Source organism: Cetorhinus maximus, chromosome 6, assembly GCF_964194155.1.
Source record: "Cetorhinus maximus chromosome 6, sCetMax3.hap1.1, whole genome shotgun sequence".
NCBI classification, from domain to species: Eukaryota; Metazoa; Chordata; class Chondrichthyes; order Lamniformes; family Cetorhinidae; genus Cetorhinus; species Cetorhinus maximus.
This window is the reverse complement of record NC_135884.1, coordinates 71,238,820-71,258,178: the sequence shown is the minus strand read 5'-3', so window position 1 is coordinate 71,258,178 and position 19,359 is coordinate 71,238,820. Positions and strand designations below refer to the sequence as shown.

Sequence of the window (19,359 nt, the reverse complement as noted above, 5' to 3'; positions counted from 1 at the left end):
AGTGGTGGGGGAATAGGGATCAGAGTTGATTAGGGTTTGGGCATGCGAGAGAGATGGCTGCAATTGGCTGGACAGAGAGAGGCCATCGAGGCAAGGTGTGGGAGTTGAATGATGCAGCATGGTGGAAGGAGAGGCCGCGATTGACAGAGGGGAAGTCAAAGGCCTCCTCGAGGGGAACATTCCTACACCTCCTGGCCCACAACGAGTTCTGTAAAAGGAACTTAACCTTGCAGAGCTAGCAGATCCCATCTCCCTTTTACTTTGGTTTCCTCAGGTGTGGTAAGCTCACTTGGCAACTGTAAAATTTAAATCGAGAGCCCAATATAATTATGTTAAGTAAGTGTCCCACCTCTCCACTTGCCATCTGGAACCTGCTGGTGCAAAAACAGCAACAGAGACTTATGTGGTGGATTTGATACATGCCCCACATTGTTTTTTTTTAACCACAGACTCCTTCCAACCTGTTATGGGGTGGGGGGAAGATTAACATCAAAGCCGAAGTATCTCCCTTATAAATCAGGGAGTAGTAATGGGGAGGACGGTAAAGCCGGTCTGTGTACAATGTAAGGAGTAGGCTGGCTTCATGTCACAGGACAGGCTGGAATAGTTTTGTTTTGCAATAATGTTCATTATTACTCGAGAAGGACCAGGCAGACATTTTACTGAGGTATTGGGCAGGTTCCAATCTGATTGAGTAGATCAGAAGTGAAAATGAAAAACAGACTCCTACAATCATTGTGTGATGTTATAACTGTTGAACTGTATAATAGGTAAATATTGTTGTGATCAATCTTGGGCATTTGTTTCACTTTTGCTAGTTCAATTAACCCATCAGGCAAATACTTGCATGGCCAAAATATCAATACCCTAATAGTTCAAATATAAATATCTAAGTCAACTGGTATCAAATAAGTACAATCATCCATAGCTGTCACTATGCCTTGAGGCTACAGGGCTTTTTTCTGTATTATGTTATATTTCTCTGTGATGTCTTTTCACTTGAAATTGTAGCCAATTGAATTTAAGATGAGATGAGATTGCCGAAGCTCATTTCTTTGGAATTCTTGAAACCAGCAAAGAAAGTAGAAAGCCTCTTCTTTTCTGTACTGGATTTGAGCCCAAGAGTACGAGCTAAAACAGTAGCAAAGTTACTGCTTTTTTCACTGTTCAGTGGGAAGTTAATGCACCCTTACTCCCATGCTGTTCTCTTTCAAAAAGTTACAAAATATGTTCTATCAATAGAGATGAATGGAACTTAAAGTATTATTGCAGTGAAACTGCAAATCTATGTAAGTTAACAGCAGAAATTGAAGGAAACATTCAGCAGGTTAGGCAGCATCTTTATAGAGAGAAGCAATTAATGTTTCAGGTCGATTACCTTTCATTGGAACTGAATTCTTTCTCCTGAGATGCTGCATGACCAGCTAAATGTTTTCCAGTATTCTGTTTTTATTTCAGATTTCCAGGATTCACAGTGCTTTGCTATATCAAGTAAAGTAGAGTTATTCTTATTCCAAGATTTAGGAAAGATGCAACTGAAAACAAAAACATTGAGCTTCCTGAGGAAAAATACCCTTAAACCCGGTGTGATTTTCAGCTATGATTGCAGAGGCTCACACATCCTGGTACCATTGCATATCTTGTCCTATTACATTGCCAAAGGCCTGGGGACATTTCTTTTCTAGCCCTACTCACTACTCTTTCATTCTAGAATCCATGCACAAAATGCATAAAGGAATCTGTTATGGATGGTATTAAAGAAAGAAGTGTTACGATCCTAGCTGATAACACTGGACAAGTCAGGTCCCAGAGTAAAACCTGGCTTGATAGGCACTAACTTTTTTTTTAGAAACCATGTAGGAAAGTTACTGAACAAATTCACAGGCGTCTGCTGATGAACATTTAACACACAGAATAAAATATTTATTAAAACAAGAAAAATGAACTATATAACACGAGACAAAAAAGTTGGAATGATCTCGATACAAACACGAAAAGATGATTCAATTTCCCAATAATCCTTTAACCAGCAATATCTTTACAGACAAACAAACCAGTGAAGAGTTACATTAGCTTTTTTTAATTCATTCATGAGAATGGGCATCACTAGCTAGGCTAGCATTTATTGCCCATCCCTAATTGCCCTTTATAAGGTGGTGTTGAGCTGCCTACTTTAACTGCTACAGTCCATGTGGTGCAGCTACACCCACAGTGCTGTTAGGGAGGGAGTTCCAGGATTTTGACCCAGCGATTGTGAAGGAATGGTGATATATTTCCAAGTCAGCATGGTGAGTGGCTTGAAGGGGAAATTCCAGGTGGTGGTGTTCCCAAGTGCCTGATGCCTTTGTCCTTCTAGATGGTAGCGGTTGTGGGTTTGGATGGTGCTGTCTAAGGAGCCTTGGTGAGTTCCTGCAGTGCATCTTGTAGATAGTACACACCCCTGCCACTGTTTGTCAATGGTGGAGGGAGTGAATGTTTGTGGATGTGGTGCCAATCAAGCGCGCTGCTTTGCCCTGGATGATGTCCAGCTTCTTGAGTGTTGTTGGAGCTGCATTCATCCAGGCAAGTGAAGAGTATTCCATCTCACTCCAGACATGTGCCTTGTAGATGGTGGCTAGGCTTTGGGGAGTCAGGAGGTCAGTTACTCAACACAGGATTCCTAGTCTCTGACTTGCTCTTGTAGCCACAGTATTTATATGGCTGGTCCAGTTCAGTTTCTGGTCAATGGTAACCCCTAGAATGTTGATAGTGGATTCATTGATGGTAACGCCATTGAATGTCACGGGGCGATGGCTAGATTCTCTGTTGTTGGATATGGTCATTTCCTGGCACTTGTTACGTGAATGTTACTTGCCCTTTGTTAGCCCAATCCGGGATATAGTTCAGGTCTTGCTGCATTTGGACATGGACTGCTTCAGTACCTGAGGAGTTGCAAATGGTGTTGAACGTTGTGCAATCATCAGCGAACATGCCCACTTCTGACCTTATGATGGAAGGAAGGTCATTGATGAAGGAGCTGAAGATGGTTAGGCCTAGGACCCTACCCTGAGGAACTCCTGCATTTATGTCTTGGAACTGAAATGATTGACCTCCAACAACCCTAGGTATGACTCCAGCCAGCAGAGAGTTTTCCCCTGCTTCCCATTGGCTCCAGTTTTACTAGGGCTCCCTGATGTCAAATGCTGCCTTGGCAGTCACTCTCACCTCATCTCTGGAGTTCAGCTTTTTAATCTCATGTTTGAACCAAGGCTATAATAAGGTTAGGAGCTAAGTGGCACTGCCAGAACCCAAGCTGAGTGTCAGTAAGCAGGTTATTGCTAAGCAAGTGCCACTTGGTAGCACTGTTGATGACCCTCTCCATCACTTTACTGATGATCAAGAGTAGACTGATGGGATGGTAATTGGCCGGGTTGGATTTGTCATTTTTGTGTACGGGGCATACCTGGGCAATTTTCCACATTGCCGGGTAGATGCCAGTGTTGTAGCTTTACTGGAATAGCTCGGCTAGGGACATGGCAAGTTCTGGAACACAAGTCTTCAGTACTATGCTGGAATATTGTCAGGGCCCATCGGCTTTGCAGTATCCGGTGCCTTCAGTCGTTTCTTGATACCATATGGAATGAATCGAACTGGCTAAAGACTGGCATTTGTGATGCTGGGACCTATGGAGGAAGCTGAGATGGATCATCCACTCAGCACTTCTGGCTGAAGATTTTTGTAAATGCTACAGTCTTATCTTTTGCACTGATGTGCTGGGTTCCCCCATCATTGAAGATGGGAATATTTGTGCAGCCTCCTCCTCCAGTGAGTTGTTTAATTGTCCACCATCATTCAAGACTGGATGTGGCAGGACTGCAGAGCTTAGATCTGATCTGTTGATTGAGGGATCACTTAGCTCTGTCTATCACTTGCTGCTGATGCTGTTTGGCATGGAAGTAGTCCTGTGTTGTAGCTTCACTAGGTTGACACCTCATTTTTAGGCATGCCTATTGTTGCTCCTGGCATTCTGCACTCTTCATTGAACCAGGGTTGATCCCCTGCCTTGGTGATCATGGTCAAGTGAGGGATATGCCAGGCCATGAGCTTACAGATTGTGGTTGAGTACAATTCTGCTGCTGCCGATGGCCCACAGCGCCTCATGGTTGCCCAGTCTTAAGTTGCTAGATGTGTTCAAAATCTATTCCAATTAGCACGGTGGTAGTAGTGCCACACAACATGATGGAGGGCATCCTCAATGTGAAGGCAGGACTTCGTCTCCATAACGACTGTGTGGTGGTCACGCCTGCCAATACTGCCATGGACAGATGCATCTGCAGCAGGCAGGTATGTTTTTCCCACTTGTTGGTTCACTCACCACCTGCCGCAGACCCAGCCTAGAGGCTATGTCCTTTAGGACTCAGCCAGCTTTGTCTGTGATGGTGCTACCGAGCCATTCTTGGTGATTGACATTGAAGCCCCCCACCCAGAATACATTCTGCACCCTTGCCACCCTCAGTGCTTCCTCCAAGTGGTGTTCAACATGGAGGAGTACTGACACTAAGGCTTCTTGCTAGGGACTGGCACATGTGCAAAGACCTTTCTTCTGGTGAATCCTTGAGCATTCATTTCATGCTTCTCACCCAACTCCTATCTCTCCCTGAGACACCCAAACTTTAAACTCACTATTGCTTCAACTGCAGAGCAAACACGAGTTCCCTAAACTCAGTTTCCCGGTATCCTTGTAGTATTTCCTATCTTAAGGAGCTGAAAATCGTTGTTTTCACTCTCTGGCACACACTGAACTCATCCTGTTTTTTGCCTCTGTGTCATTTGATCACTGTTGCTGGGCAACAGCCCAGTTTTTTCTACCTTGTGTTTTTCCCCCAAAGTCACTAAACATCTAACCCATCTCTTTAACTTCAGGGGTTGCAAAACATCATTAGAAATATTAACAAACCCAAAAGACTGACCTTTCAGTCACAGGTCCACCCAGACTTTTCGGCACCAAGGCTCATAAACAGCCAAGAATAAAATTTAAACCATTTTGCCTTTCTTAACACACAATTATATTTTCAACTTAAAAATGATACATTGTTCCTAACAGAAGTAATACCATATTAGAATAGAAGCAGACCAAAATGGACCATGAGGAATAGAAATTCAGGTTTACAATGCATGCATGAAAACCATAAAGCATCATGAATACGGTTGAGTCAGACACAAGCACAAATAGCCGTGTAGGGATATGATGTAGTGGCAATAACAGAAAAGTGGCTTAAAAATGCTGAGGGCTGGGCTCTTCATATTCAAGGATAGAAAGTCTTCAGAAAAGATAGGAAAGGAAAAAGGGTTGGTGAGGTAGCAGTACTGATGAGGGAAGACATTGGGCGGAATCATCCCAGATTTGCACTAAATGCGGTAGCGGGCGGGTAAAATGATGTTTTACCCACAGGCTGCAATGGTGGGTTTTCACGCTGTATCATCCCAAACCTGCCACATTATTTATGCATTCCTGGGAAACACGCCATTTCCATGGTAGGGGGGCTCCGATTTGCCTGTCATGCCGTCACTTTGCAGCTTCATCAGGTCAAGCACCATATTTAAAGTACAGCCATGCTCAGTGTGTCCAGCCAAGGACTACAGCAAAGAATACATGGCCCTGAAAGGCAAGATGTTTGCAGCCCTCGATTGCCCTTTGGAGGCCGTGGAGGCCTACTATGATGTCCTCTACCTCCGCTCTGGCCGCAGGAGGGGCAGCTACAATCCCACTCCGGCTTGGTAGATGATGGCAGTGGTGATCAGTGCCAATGCTACACAGAAGAGGTTGGCCATCCAGTACAGGTAGAGGGTGAATTATCTCATCGGTGCAGCCAGGGTATGGCAACCATCTCATCACTCTAAACTCTCAAACTCAAGCCCATCACACATTCACTGGCACCTCACTCACTGTCAACTCAAGGGACATCACCACCCATTCTCTCTCACATACCCTCGCATGTCCATCTGGCCTCATCTCCTCTGGAGACTGCCTCCACAGTCATCACCATCTTGAGGTCACTTGCACAGATCAACATGTACCCTGACACACACCCTGGGTTATCCTCCTTCCCCAGTACAGCCCTCGTCCTGCAGTCTCTTCCCTGGCCTGAGGCCACTGCTCCCTCTTTGCCAAGCATGCCCTAGCCCTGCAGCTATTGAAAATCCACCTACATATTGTTGATCTGGTAGGTAGAGACCTGCTATGAGCCTCCCTAAAAGTGATGTGGTGCTGTCTTTGAAGGCTGGTGCTGATGACTGCGAGTGCTGACCGAAGCAAGGTAGGCAAACAAACCTTGAAGTCTCGAGCAGCCCACCAAGTGCACATCGCTCATGTGCTGTTGTGAAACGTGTTGGCATTTTTTCCCGCCAACGTGGGCAGGTGATCCAGCAGGGGTGGGTGATGAGTCCGGCGAGCAAGCCAGTAATGATCTGCTGATGTATTACAATGAGGTTTCCGATGCCTGATGACGGGGAATGCAGCCCACCATCGGCGGGCTGAGCAGATCATCAACTGGTTTCATGCCATTGTGAAACCAATCATGCCATATTGTCCGCTCATGCCACCGAACAATTCCGATGCTAGAGGGCACGGAAAATCCCAGCCACTGTAGCTTTCAAAATAGAGAATATTCTGGAGAGGACAAATACAGAATCCATTTGGTTGTAATTGAGAAGCAAAAAGCAGATGATCACTCTAATGGAAGTATTCTATAGGCCTCCAAATAGTGAAAAGGAGTGTTAGAGGAGCGAATCTGCAGAAAAGTCACAGATATGTGCAAGTACTATAGGGTGGTGATATTGGGAATTTTAACATTATCCCGATTGATGTTTGGGTAAATAGAGTAAAGGGTAGGGAGGGGGAGGAATTTTGGAAATGTGTCCAGGAGAACATATTTGAACAATATGTTCTTGGTCCAATTGGGAAGAAGGCATTGCTGAATCTGATGTTGGGAATGGGCTAGACTAAGGGCCGGATTTTGCTGTTCCAATGTAGGGCAACTCACATCAGCAGGGGAAAAGAAGCAGGTGGGACCCCATTCCTGTCATGTGGTATCTTTAAGGGCATGAGATAAGGGTGCCATTTGTGAGCCCACACACAAAATCCCAACACTGGCGGCTCCATTGCAGGGGTGGTGTTTTCAGACACCTCTCAATTTTCATGGAGTTCGGCCATCTCCTGAAGGAGATGGGGGCACATGCCAGCTCAGAGGTGTGGAACAAGAGTCGGAACCCTTTGACAGGTAAGTTTACGAGGTGTTGCTACCATCTCGTGTCATAATGTAATGCTGTATGACAAGTTAAATATGTTTTTAATGCAGTAATTGATGATAGGGCTATGTTAAGAAAAGGTAAGCATTAAATTGACCAGCATTATTTAAATGGAAGTCTTCAGATGCATTTGATTAATGTATCCAGAGGATAAAGTGCTCTTCTGCAGTACACAGTGTTGAAATTCAGATTTTAAAGTGTCAATTGCACCCTATGCTTAGATCTTTTCATTGATTGAAAGGACATCCATCTGTTTTTGAAGCAGTGGAACTACTTCAAAGGCTTTAATGTATTCAGCTCTGGAGGTTTTGCACCATTGTGCAATGGAATCTCATTATGAATGTTTGTCTGAGCTCCAAACTCCACTAATGGATTCAGCTCAGTTCATGTTGACGTGGCTGTCAAGGGGACTGTGAGCTTCATTTAGAGCAACAGTTTTATTATCTCCTCAGAGGATTTTTTAATGGTCATTTATCTTTACAGTTTTACGACCACTTCAGAGGATTAAGGTTTTTTTAAGCGGTGTTTGAATGCCTGTTTGTTTATTTTGACAGATTAATGAGCATCTCAAAGACTTCCCAGTGCAAATATAGAGCTCATGTCCATTGTGGATACTGAGTGAGTGGGCATGGGGAGATAGAGGGGGCATGGGGGATGTGATGGGGTATGGGGGGGCGCAAGAGGTAGGGGTATGGGGGCGTGAGGGTTGAGGGCTAGGGTGCCTAATCCTCATGTTCACAACTGGGCTGATATCTTAGCAAACACAGGTGGGCCTTCTAACCTGCCTGCCTTGGCATTCACCCGCCTCCATTCCCACCTCCAGCCTGCTTCAGGTGGCAATGGCCCTGACTCCAGCCTGTCCCTGCCACCCCACCATAAAAATATCATGGTGGTGGGCGCTACTGCAGGAAATGGGATTGCGATGTCAGGAAATCTCCCGACTTGCGATTTCTGCCTCCAAAGGGAAAATCTGGTTCCAAGTATCTGTGGGGATGCATGTGGTTAAGAGTGATCATTGTATCATAAGGCTTAGATTAGCAATGGAGAAGAGCAAGGAACACCCTATAAAGTAGAACTACTAAATTGGAAGAGAACTAACTTCAGTGGGGTGAGAGTGGATGTAGCCACAGTGAAATGGAACCAAAAATTGACAGAAAATACTGTAACAGAACATTGGAGAATCTTTAAGGAAGTGATGTCTCAGTTCAGGCTAGGTACATTCCAGATAAGACGTAAGGTAGGGGAACCAAAGCCAGAGCTCCAAGGATGACAAGGGAAATAGAAAATATGTTGAAACAAAAAGAGAGGTTGTATGATGCATGTCAGGTGAATTCTTCAAGTGAGAACTAGATCAAATACAATAAGTTGAGAGGGAAAGTGATGAGGAAAATAGGACTGGCAAAGAAAGAATATGAGAATAGAATGGCAGTTAGCTTAAAAGGTAACCCAGAAATCTTCAACTGATATGTATATAATAAGCATGTAGTAAGAGGTGGGGTGGACTTATTAGAAGCCAAGAGGGTGATAAATGCTTAGAGGTGCAGGGAAAGGCTAGAATTATTAATGATTACTTTGTATTGGTGCTTACTAAGGGAGAGAATGCTGAAAAAACATTGATTCAAGCAGAAATGTTAGAGGTAATAGATCAGGTGAAAATTGATAGGAAGGATGTACTAGAAAGGCTGGATAAGTCGCTTGGTCCCTTGCATCCCAGGTTGTTATTGGAAGTAGGAGTGAAGATAGCGGAAGAGATGTCATATTCTTCCAATCTTCCCTAAATATGGGGGAGTCACCAGAGGATTGGAGAGTGGCAAATGTTGACACCCTTGTTCAAGAAAAGGTGCAAGGACAATCCTAGTCACTAAAGGCTGGTCAGTTTAATATCAGTGATGGGTAAGGTTTTAGAAACAATAATCAGGGAAAAAAGGAACAGGCACTTAAGAGTGGTTTGATTTAGTTAAGGAGATTTGTGCAGATTTGTGAAAGGCGGTCCATGCTTGCGTTAAATTCAGCCTTGAGAGATAAGATTCTTTATTTTACAAAATGGAAGGATATGGCATAAGCTGGACATTTGGGTGCTAATCCAGGATTTTTTTAAAAGGTCATAAATTCACTTTGGAACTGTCAGCAAGTCGGCCTCTTCCAAGAAATCACCTGATCTATGGTACTTGAGGAAGATCTGGTTGTTTGTTTTGAACCACAATCACTTTAATTGATGGAGAAAAAACTACAAAGTAAGGTTGATAACTTGCTGGAAATCACATGGGTGAGGGGGAAAAAAAACTTAAGTTTTGAACCTCTTTGTTTTGAAGGCAGTCTTGATGGGGAACAAGCTGAGGAAGGAAGGCTACCCTAGCTGGCTCCCTCTCTCTACCTTGCCTAAAATTGTGTGTGGCTATCGACTCTCATCTGAGTGTAACTAGTCTGCATTTTGACTTGCAAAGCTGAGACCAATTAGTGAGAATTTCCAGATGTCCATTGAGACCAGTCTTCACACGAGGGAACTCCAGGTCAACAGTGTTGAGATATTGCAGACTGTATCTTCTATTTTTTTACGCCCATCCTCTAAAGCCCATCTCTGCAGGGAGACTCTTTCTGTTTGCCCTTTGTTTCTCTGTGTTTGTGAGTGTGTGTGCTGGGGGAGTTCTTTAGGAAGAGATTGCTAGTTATACTTCCTGATTACAATTGTGTGTTAATCAGTACTTGAAACTTGTTAAAAGAGTTTTTTTAAATAACTTAATCATTGGGAAAAAATTTTCCCCCATTGTGGGGGAAGTGCGGGAGCGGCAATTTACGTGGACGGGCCAATTAAGGACCGCCCAGCGTGATGTCTGCCAGGAAGCACTATAAGCTCCCTGTGGGGGGTGGAGGGGGTGGGAATACCCTCATCTGAGAGTGCGGAGCGCACTGATCTCCCTGAGGCTAAGTGCTGCCTCAGGGAGATCGGCTCCAAATTAAAAATTGTTATACAAATGATAGAAAAATTTCCCTGACATGTCCCCTCATGTGACACTGTCACATGAGTTGAGACATGTCCATAACTTTTATTAAAACCTTTATTAAAAATTTAAATACCCTCATGAAACCTCATCCTGCCCATTAATGAGGTTTCATGCTTTTTCTGAAGCCCGCCAGGGCTCCCGGCCTGCCCGCCATCCTTAAGGTTGGAAGGGCAGGTCCATTAATAATGTTAATTAGTTTCTCAATGGCCTCAATAGGCCGTTGATGGGTTGGCGGGCGCGCAGCTGACTCGGCTGCGCCCCTGCCAACCTGAAAATGGAAATGACGCGTGCTGACGTCAGGAATTCCATCCAACGTCATCCCGCGCCATTTTACACATCGGCGAGCGGGCCCCGCCCCCACTCGCCAACTGGAAGATCCTGCCTATTGAATTTTTTGAAGTCTCAGAATCTCTTTTCTTCTGGGTGCTAGAAGCATAGATACACAATTGGTCATTTTGGTGAGAAAATTAAACATTTTTAATTAATGGTACGACCTGCGGAGTAGTGGTGCTTGATAATTCGCACACTCCTCCCATCCCGGTCATAACACTGCCCTAATCTAATTGAATTTTTTGATGAAGTAACAGAGAAGGTTAAGGACGGGAAAGCAATGGATTTTGCCTTTATAGATTTTAAGAAAGTGTTTGACAAAGTGCCACATAAAATGCTGGTTAACAAAATTTAGGTGCATGGAATAGGAGGGTCAGTGTCAGCTTGGATAAAAAAAAAGATTTAAGGACAGAAAACAGTGAGTCGTTGTAAATGTTTTTTTCCAAACTGGTAAATGGTAGGCAGTGATCCAAAGGTCAGTGCTAGGACCACAGCTTTTTTTGATATATATAAATGACTTAGATATTGGAGTACATAGCACACTTTCAAAATTTGCAGGTGATTCCGAATGTACTGGTATGGCAGACACTGCGGATGATACCAGTTGACTGCAAAACGACATAGGCTATGGAGTCGGCAGACGAGTGGCAGAATTTAATACAGAGAAGTGTGAAGTGATGTAAAAACAAAAATTGCTGGAAATCTCAGCTGGTCTGACAGCATCTGTGGAGAGGAAGACAGAGTTAACGTTTCGAGTCCGTATGACTCTTCATCAGAACTAAAGAGAAATAGAAATGTGGTGAAATATAAGCTGTTTAAGGGGGGTGGGACAGGTGGAGCTGGATAGAGGGCCAGTGATAGGTGGAGGCAAAGGAGAGATTGCCAAAGATGTCATAAACAGAAGGTCAAAGGGGTGTTGACAATGGTGATATTAGCTAAAGGATGTGCTAATGGTGACATTAAGGGTAGAAAGCAGGATGAACAAGTGACAGATGACCCTAGTGGGGGTGGGGTGGGGGGAAGGGATCGAAATAGGCTAAAAGGTGGAGATAAAACAATGGATGGAAATAAATTTTAAAATAATAATAAAAATAGGTGGGAAAAGAAAAAAATATATTAAAAAAATACATAATAATTATTGGAAAAAAGGGGGTGAGGATGGGGAAAGAGTTCATGATCTGAAGTTGTTGAACTCAATGTTAAGTCCAGAAGGCTGTAAAGTGCCTAATCGGAAGATGAGGTGCTGTTCCTCCAGTTTGCATTGAGCTTCACTGGAACATTGCAGCAGGCCAAGGACGGACATGTGGGTATAAGAGTAGGGTGGTGTGTTGAAATGGCAAGCGACAGGAAGGTCTGGGTCATGCTTGTGGACAGACCGAAGGTGTTCTGCAAAGCAGTCACCTAGTCTGCGTTTGGTCTCTCCAAAATAGAGGAGACCGCATTGGGAGCAGCGAATGCAGTAGACTAAATTCCTGCCAACTACACCAAACTGTTGTGGTATCTTTGACAAACGGACCACAGGAGGCTCAGGTACAGGTCACGATCGTTTATTCGAGCAATTGCAAGGAGAGAACCATCTTAGGACAGCTTGAGATAGCACTCTGCTAAATTACAAGTGTTGTATAAAAGCATATTTATACTTTACTGATCACGTACATCCCTGGCAACAGGTACATCCCACTTTTCACCCAGGCAGAGACCTTCCCTCCTATCTAAGCTGGGACCATTTTCCCCTATCTGTTGAAGGGCACACTTAATCTTAGTTATTTTCCAACCTAAGTCTCCAGTCTGACTCCCAGGACACCCAATCTATCTTATTTTTAATTCCTTCATGTTCAGTCTAGCTCCCAGGACCTTGCTGGTGATTGCAAGCCCTGCGGGTGTACAAAGTTCATCTGGTTTAACTGTTTAACTGTTGATTTACTGCTTTGCGCTGGCCTGCCTGTAGATTCTAATTTAAGTAATTAATTACCTTATAATGAATTGTCCCTTACCATAAATTTTCACTTACTATCTTCCCCTAACAGTCCCCCCTTTTGGCCCTTGGCCTAGCCCAAGGTAGCCAGCTATAGTGGTACTGTCCGTCCCTTTATGCACCGCTGCCCATTGATGCTGGCCAGTCATCCAGCTTTGGGTTATAAAAGGTACCATCAGACCATCTGTGTCATCTGGCCCTTCAATCCGGGCCTCCGGCTTAATAAATTTCTTCTCCACCTGCTAAAACTCCCCCAGCACCACCTCTTTTGCCATCTTTAGGTACGGTGAATCAAGTGTGTTAAATGTATAACTAGTATCAGCTGAATCACAACCAGGGCATGGGAGATAATCCAAATCCACGGGTGTATTTGTACACTTGAGCCCCAATTCCACCACCATCATGTGGAGGAACCTATTTGCTCAATATCCTCTTTTAAGGCTCTAACCAGTTGCTGCAATGTATAGTAAGTTCCATATACCTGAGCCTGTCTCCGAATTGCAGTTAGGTGCTCTGGTAATAAGGGAATTTCATTGGAGAACGGGTTCAAATACTGTGTCAGGCTATCCTTAAGGCTTTCCATGACCTGAATAGTAGCCGCTCCTCTCTTGCATATTTCAATCAGTTCCACCTTCCTCACCCTTGCCGGCACCTGCGGGTGTAGGCGCGCTGAATGATTGTGGATGGGACACATCCCGTTGCTCCCGTACTGGATCTTTTGCTGCCACGTGGTGTTACGATATCTCCCATTCCCTGGGTCGGTTCTTTTGCAGCCCATATAGTTTCCATTGTACAGTTTGCTGCTGCTTTATATCTGCACTTCACTTCTTCCGTCTCATATATTGGATGTGCACATACTACTGCGGTGGTCTCTTTACTATGCCCTTCTAATGTGATGCTAACTATATTTCCTTTTAGGTCTACTGCATATGGCGGAATATCGTGGTACTTAATATAGTAATCCCCCCATATAACCCCGATATTTTCTGCTCTATATAATGTCCTGCCGGGTGTTGACATGGGTATGACAGGTATCACTAATACAATGCCTATTAGCATATTATTATTTACTATACATTCAACATTCATTCTATATACGCATGTTAAACCTCTGAGCTGGCAACCGGTCAAGTCATGATCCTTATGTCATGAAAGCTTAAATAAATATTCATTAGTTACCCATAAAGGGACTACCCCCTCATTAATTTGTCTTAAATTCTCCCAAGCTTGTTCCAATGCCCAGGATCCATAAGTGCTGCAAACATCATTTCTGCTCGCATCGTCTGAAATATTTTTCCCGATCTCAGTCAGTTTATTGATAGTCCCCGCATGACTTTTGAGCACGGTAGCCAGGTTTTGGATTAACCGTGTCATGTCCTGATCTGTATTTAAGTGGGTGTTATGAATTCCCTGTCCCCACTCTAAAATCTCCTTAAGCTTAAAGCTCAGGGTACAGACCTTCTGGTCAACAGTTGTCAGGTTCTGAATTAACCACTGATGTCCCTGTATTGAATATCGTAGCTGCATCGTTTATCAGGCTGCACTTAACTCGGTTCCCTCCCAAACCTGATTGCATCCCGCCGTTGAACTGAGATGCTTCAGTCATCAACTGGCCCATCAGAGCCGTATATAGTGCTCGAATATGGGTTGAGCATCACTGAGGTGGGGCAATTCCAGATATGTTCAAGGTTACGGGTACCAGCTTGTGGTGTACATTATCATACAAAACTTCTGAGTAACCAGTACCAAACCATTCGTCGGTCCTGGATGCATAGTCGGACAAGGTGGGTCAGTCGGTGTGGTTTGAGAGGCTTCAATTATCTCTACTCGGACTTTGGAAGTAGACAGGGTGGGTCGTGGTACTAATCTTCTCTTTTGGGCGGACCTCCCACGCCCAATCTGAAGCAAACCCTTACTACAACTCAAAAGCACTTATTCTCCTACTGTTACATTTATCATTCCCCGTTGCGTGTCGCATTCGGCACTGTCCGTGCTGTACCAAAGTTCCTCCTGCGGTGCAGGACGAGCAGTGATGACTCCCGACCTTGTTGCCAGTCCTGACACCCACGACCAGGATCGTAAACCTGTGGAGACATTAACATCGGCTCCCTTTGTCCGGGTTACTGCTTGGTCAATTGTCATGTATCTTTAACTGTATGTAATGCCTCCATTTACTTCCCGCTCTCATATCTACAAGTGCCCACGTATCACCTGTCATAACTACCTCGTATGGTCCATGCCTGTTCGCTCCGGGCTCACCTTGACCATCACCTTATTCCCCACTTGGGGGAGGGTGGGGGATCCATTGTTGCTCTTTGGATTTGCCTGTTTCCATATCCTTAATCACCTGTCGGTCTCTGACTTCCTTCCTTAACTCATGCAATTGCTTACTCATTTCCCTCACATAGTCTCGCATCCTTCCTTTTAGTAGTCCTACATCTCCCCCTCCTATTATGATTCCCTTGGGTAACTGCATTGCTCTCCTTGTCATTAGTTCAAATGGAGTGAACCCGGCGGTCCTGCTTGGGGTAGCCCTAAGGCGCCTTAGAATATTGGGCTGTTCCCTGTCTCTTGAATTGCTTTTGCGATTGATGTTTTTTTAAAAGTTCAGTTCATCCTTTCCACCTTCCCCAAGCTCTGTGGCTGGTAGGGAATGTGGAATTTCTGGTTAAATTTAAATTTATGCATTTCTTTAATCTTCCTGTGAAATGAGTTCCCTGATCTGAATCCATCTGGATAGGCATCCTCCACTCCTTCCAGTCTACTGTCTCCTGCTGCTGTTCCACGTCAGACCTCAATTCCTTAAACTGCCTACATAACTCTGCAATGCACCTTCTTATCCTATCTTTCAATGGCTCAGTATCTTCACTTCCAGTGACGGTTCTCTCTGGGATCCACTTAACTCTGTCTGTCATCATGGTGTTAATCCTGTGGTCTTACTTTTTGGAGCTCGCAGGTGCATTAATATAGTCAGTAATACATCTATTTAGCCTTTTTCCAGCTTTCCCTTTACCTGTATCCATCATGTGATAAATTGTTGTTAAGTATTATTTCTCCTTGCCTTTCAATTGCCTGAACTATAGATTCCACACAGTTTTACCTCTAAGTTTTTTTTTCCCCTGACCATGATCATCCTAAGATTCTCTTGAGTTCAGTTTCTCTATTGTCTTGATCGTTTAAATTGTTTCACAGAATCACACATTGCAGAAGAGGCCCTTCGGCCCATTGAGTCTGCACCGACACGTGAGAAACACCTGATTACCTACCTAATCCCACTTACCAGCAGTTGGCCCATAGCCTTGAATGTTATGACGTGCCAAGTGCTCATCCAGGTACTTTTTAAAGGATGTGGAGCAACCCACCTCCACCACCCTCCCAGGCAGCGCATTCCAGACTATCACCACCTTCTGGGTAAAAAAGTTTTCCTCACATCCCCCTTAAACCTCCTGCCCCTCACCTTGAACTTGTGTCCCCTCATGACTGACCCTTTAACTAAGGGGAACAGCTGCTCCTTATCCACCCTGTCCATGCCCCTCATAATCTTGTACACCTCGATCAGGTCGCCCCTCAGTCTTCTCTGCTCCAACGAAAACAACCCAAGTCTATCCAACCTCTCTTCATAACTTAAATGTTTCATCCCAGGCAACACCCTGGTGAATCTCCTCTGCACCCCCTCCAGTGCAATCACATCCTTCCTATAATGTGGTGACCAGAACTGCACACAGTACTCCAGCTGTGGCCTCACCAAGGTTCTATACAACTCCAACATGACCTCCCTACTTTTGTAATCTATGCCTCGATTCATAAAGGCAAGTGTTCCATATGCCTTTTTCACCACCCCACTGACATGCCCCTCTGCCTTCAGAGATCTATGGACATACACGCCAAGGTCCCTTTGTTTCTCAGAACTTCCTAGTGTCATGCTGTTCATTGAATACTTCCTTGTCAAATTACTCCTTCCAAAGTGTATAACCTCACACTTTTCAGGGTTAAATTCCATCTGCCACTTATCTGCCCATTTGACCATCCCATCTATATCTTCCTGTAGCCCATGACACTCAACCTCACTGTTAACCACCCGGCCAATCTTTGTGTCATCCTTACTCTTTAGGCCGTATTAACTATTTCATGTCAACGAGGATCTCTGTGTCTAGATCTTTGCTTATCTCCCCCTGTGCGGTTCCAGTGTCTCAGTTGATGGCCAGATTATCAAATTCACTTCCCTTAAAACAGTTTGTATATTGTGTCCTCTTTCCCTAACTCTTTCTCCTATTTGCCTCATACTGTTTTACATATGCAACAGCTACCTTCTTATCTTGCTCGGTTTGCCTGGAGAGACTTCAAAGTCCAATAAAGTATTTTCATAACAGTTTTAAAACAGAAATCAGGCATTGACATGATTATCTTCTTCTCAAACAACATTTTATTGTCTCAAAAGTAACCCACCAACTTGTGTCTGACCCGTTTCTTTTAGAATTATCCCAGATTCATTAACTCAGCCAAAAATTGGATTTCTGCCAGACTTTGTCAAGGTCTTGAGCTTAACTTCATATTTTGGGAACAGACTTACAAATACAAAAGCTTGCAGCATTTGAATTAGTGCCAATTGTTGTCAAAAACCCTTTAAAATGAAAATTCCCGTTGAGAACTTTATCAAGAACCAAACCTCAAAATTTTAAACTTTGTAAGAAATGTAATTTATGCTATCAAAATTAAAACAATCTCTTTTTCATGTGTAATGATTTGTATCCAGATTAGAAGTCCCATATGTTTATTGACACATTCTTTATCTTTGGATAGCATCCTCGTTATTCAAAGTAACCTGTTAAATTACGCTGCACTTTACATCTCAAGATTGTCCCAAATTCAAATCACAGTGCTGTTGGAATGCAGAGTTCCTTTAATATTTAATTCATCTCTTCAAAAGAAACCCTTTTTATCCATTGGAACCACCTAGACTGTGTGTTTATGGCTTTTGGTTTTCCTAGAATCCTTTTGAATTTCAGGTAATCTTTTTTTCCCTCAGAATTTTAGAATACCAACTTGTGTGTATCAATCCCAATCAGCTTGGAAGCTGGTGATACTAGTCTGAAGGGGGGTGGTACAAAGGTTGGTTCATCTAGCCCTGTTTTAGCTTTACAATACCTTCAAATTACGATTTTTGCCCGAAATCTCAACTCAAACCTTATACTCAAAACTTTAGAAACAAAAATAAAAATAGCTGGAAAAACTCAGCAGGTCTGACAGCATCTGCGGAGAGGAATACAGTTAACATTTCGAGTCCGTATGACTCTTCATCAGAACTGAGGAAATATAGAAATGAGGTGAAATATAAACTGGTTGAGGGGGGTGGGACTCAAAACTTTAGAATGTATGAGTATACTTTTCCTTTAATCTAATATGGGGCTTTCGACTCTAAAGTGCTGAACTACACACACAAATGACAATTTATGGAAGAAAACATGTTAAAGCTCACAAAGAATGCTTCCTTGCACACAAACAAACACATATATAAAGGTATGTACTTATGTTCCTATAATATTGAACTTAACGACTTAAAACTCATACTCTAAACGAAACTTCAAGTAGCAGTGGGGGGAATAAAGGGATCTTGGAGACTCCATCTATAGAGACAATCAAACTGGCTGAAGCTCACATTTCCGCTGCTCCTGCATGTCACTGCTCATTAACCCCCCTAGGGGCACCCCCGCGCACGCTCTCGCTCTGCCGCTGTCGCTTTCTCGCTCGCTCGCGATCTCTCGCGCTCTTTCTTTCTCTCTCTGCTATGAATCTCGTGATGAAGTCCGGGGTTCCCCAATTGAAAATAGCATTTTCCTATTTTCCTGTCTCCTGTTTTCCTGGCAGCATTCTATTTTGTTTGTCTCTGCACAATTAATTCATGCCGCTCTGACAACTTAGTTACTCGTGGTTTAATTATGGGTCTGGCCTCCCTGCTCAGCTTTGGTTATGGTTTTATTTCAAACCGTAACCCACCAGCATGGCTCTGCCTCCAACTTTTTTTTCCAGGGGTCTGGTCTCCCTGCACGGCTTCGGTTATGGTTATATTTCAAACCGTAACCCACCAGCACGGCTCCGCCTCCTGCTTTGGGTAGTGGTCCGGCCTTCCTGTGCGGCTTCAGCACCGCTAGCCCATCAGCGCGGCTTTTGCCTCCTACCCCGGCGCCTCTTCTCCCTGTCCTGTCCTGAATCCTCCTCCCGATTCTTTGATACTCGGCCGGACTATTCTCGGGTAGGCTTACTGCACGAACTGTGGGTGGTAAATGAAATATACTCACCCACTTTGCAGAGCCGTCCCGAGGATCCGATCTGAGCATCCTGTTGACTACGCCAAACTGTTGTGGTATCTTTGACAAACGGACCACAAGAGGCTCAGGTACACGTCACGATCGTTTATTCGAGCAATTGCAAGGAGAGAACCATCTCAAGGCAGCGTGAGATAGCACTCTGCTAAATTACAAGTGTTCAGCATATTTATACTTTACTGATCACGTATATCTCTAGCATCAGGTACATCCCACTTTTCACCCAGGCAGAGATCTTCCCTCCTATCTAAGCTGGGACCATCTTCCCCTATCTGTTGAAGGGCACACTTAATCTTAGTTGTTTTCCAACCTAAGTCACCAGTCTGACTCCCAAGACACCCAATCTATCTTATTTTTAATTCCTTCATGTCCAGTCTAGCTCCCAGGACCTTGCTGGTGATTGCAAGCCCTGCGGGTGTACAAAGTTCATCTGGTTTAACTG

At 44.0% G+C, this 19,359-nt stretch overlaps 1 protein-coding gene across 1 annotated transcript in view; it reads left to right on the top strand.

Annotated features, from left to right (window-relative positions):
- The window catches only part of dock3 (dedicator of cytokinesis 3), a 1,472,428-nt gene that overhangs the window by 495,434 nt on the left and 957,635 nt on the right, over positions 1-19,359 (top strand). The gene's annotated exons all lie outside the window — the stretch shown is intronic.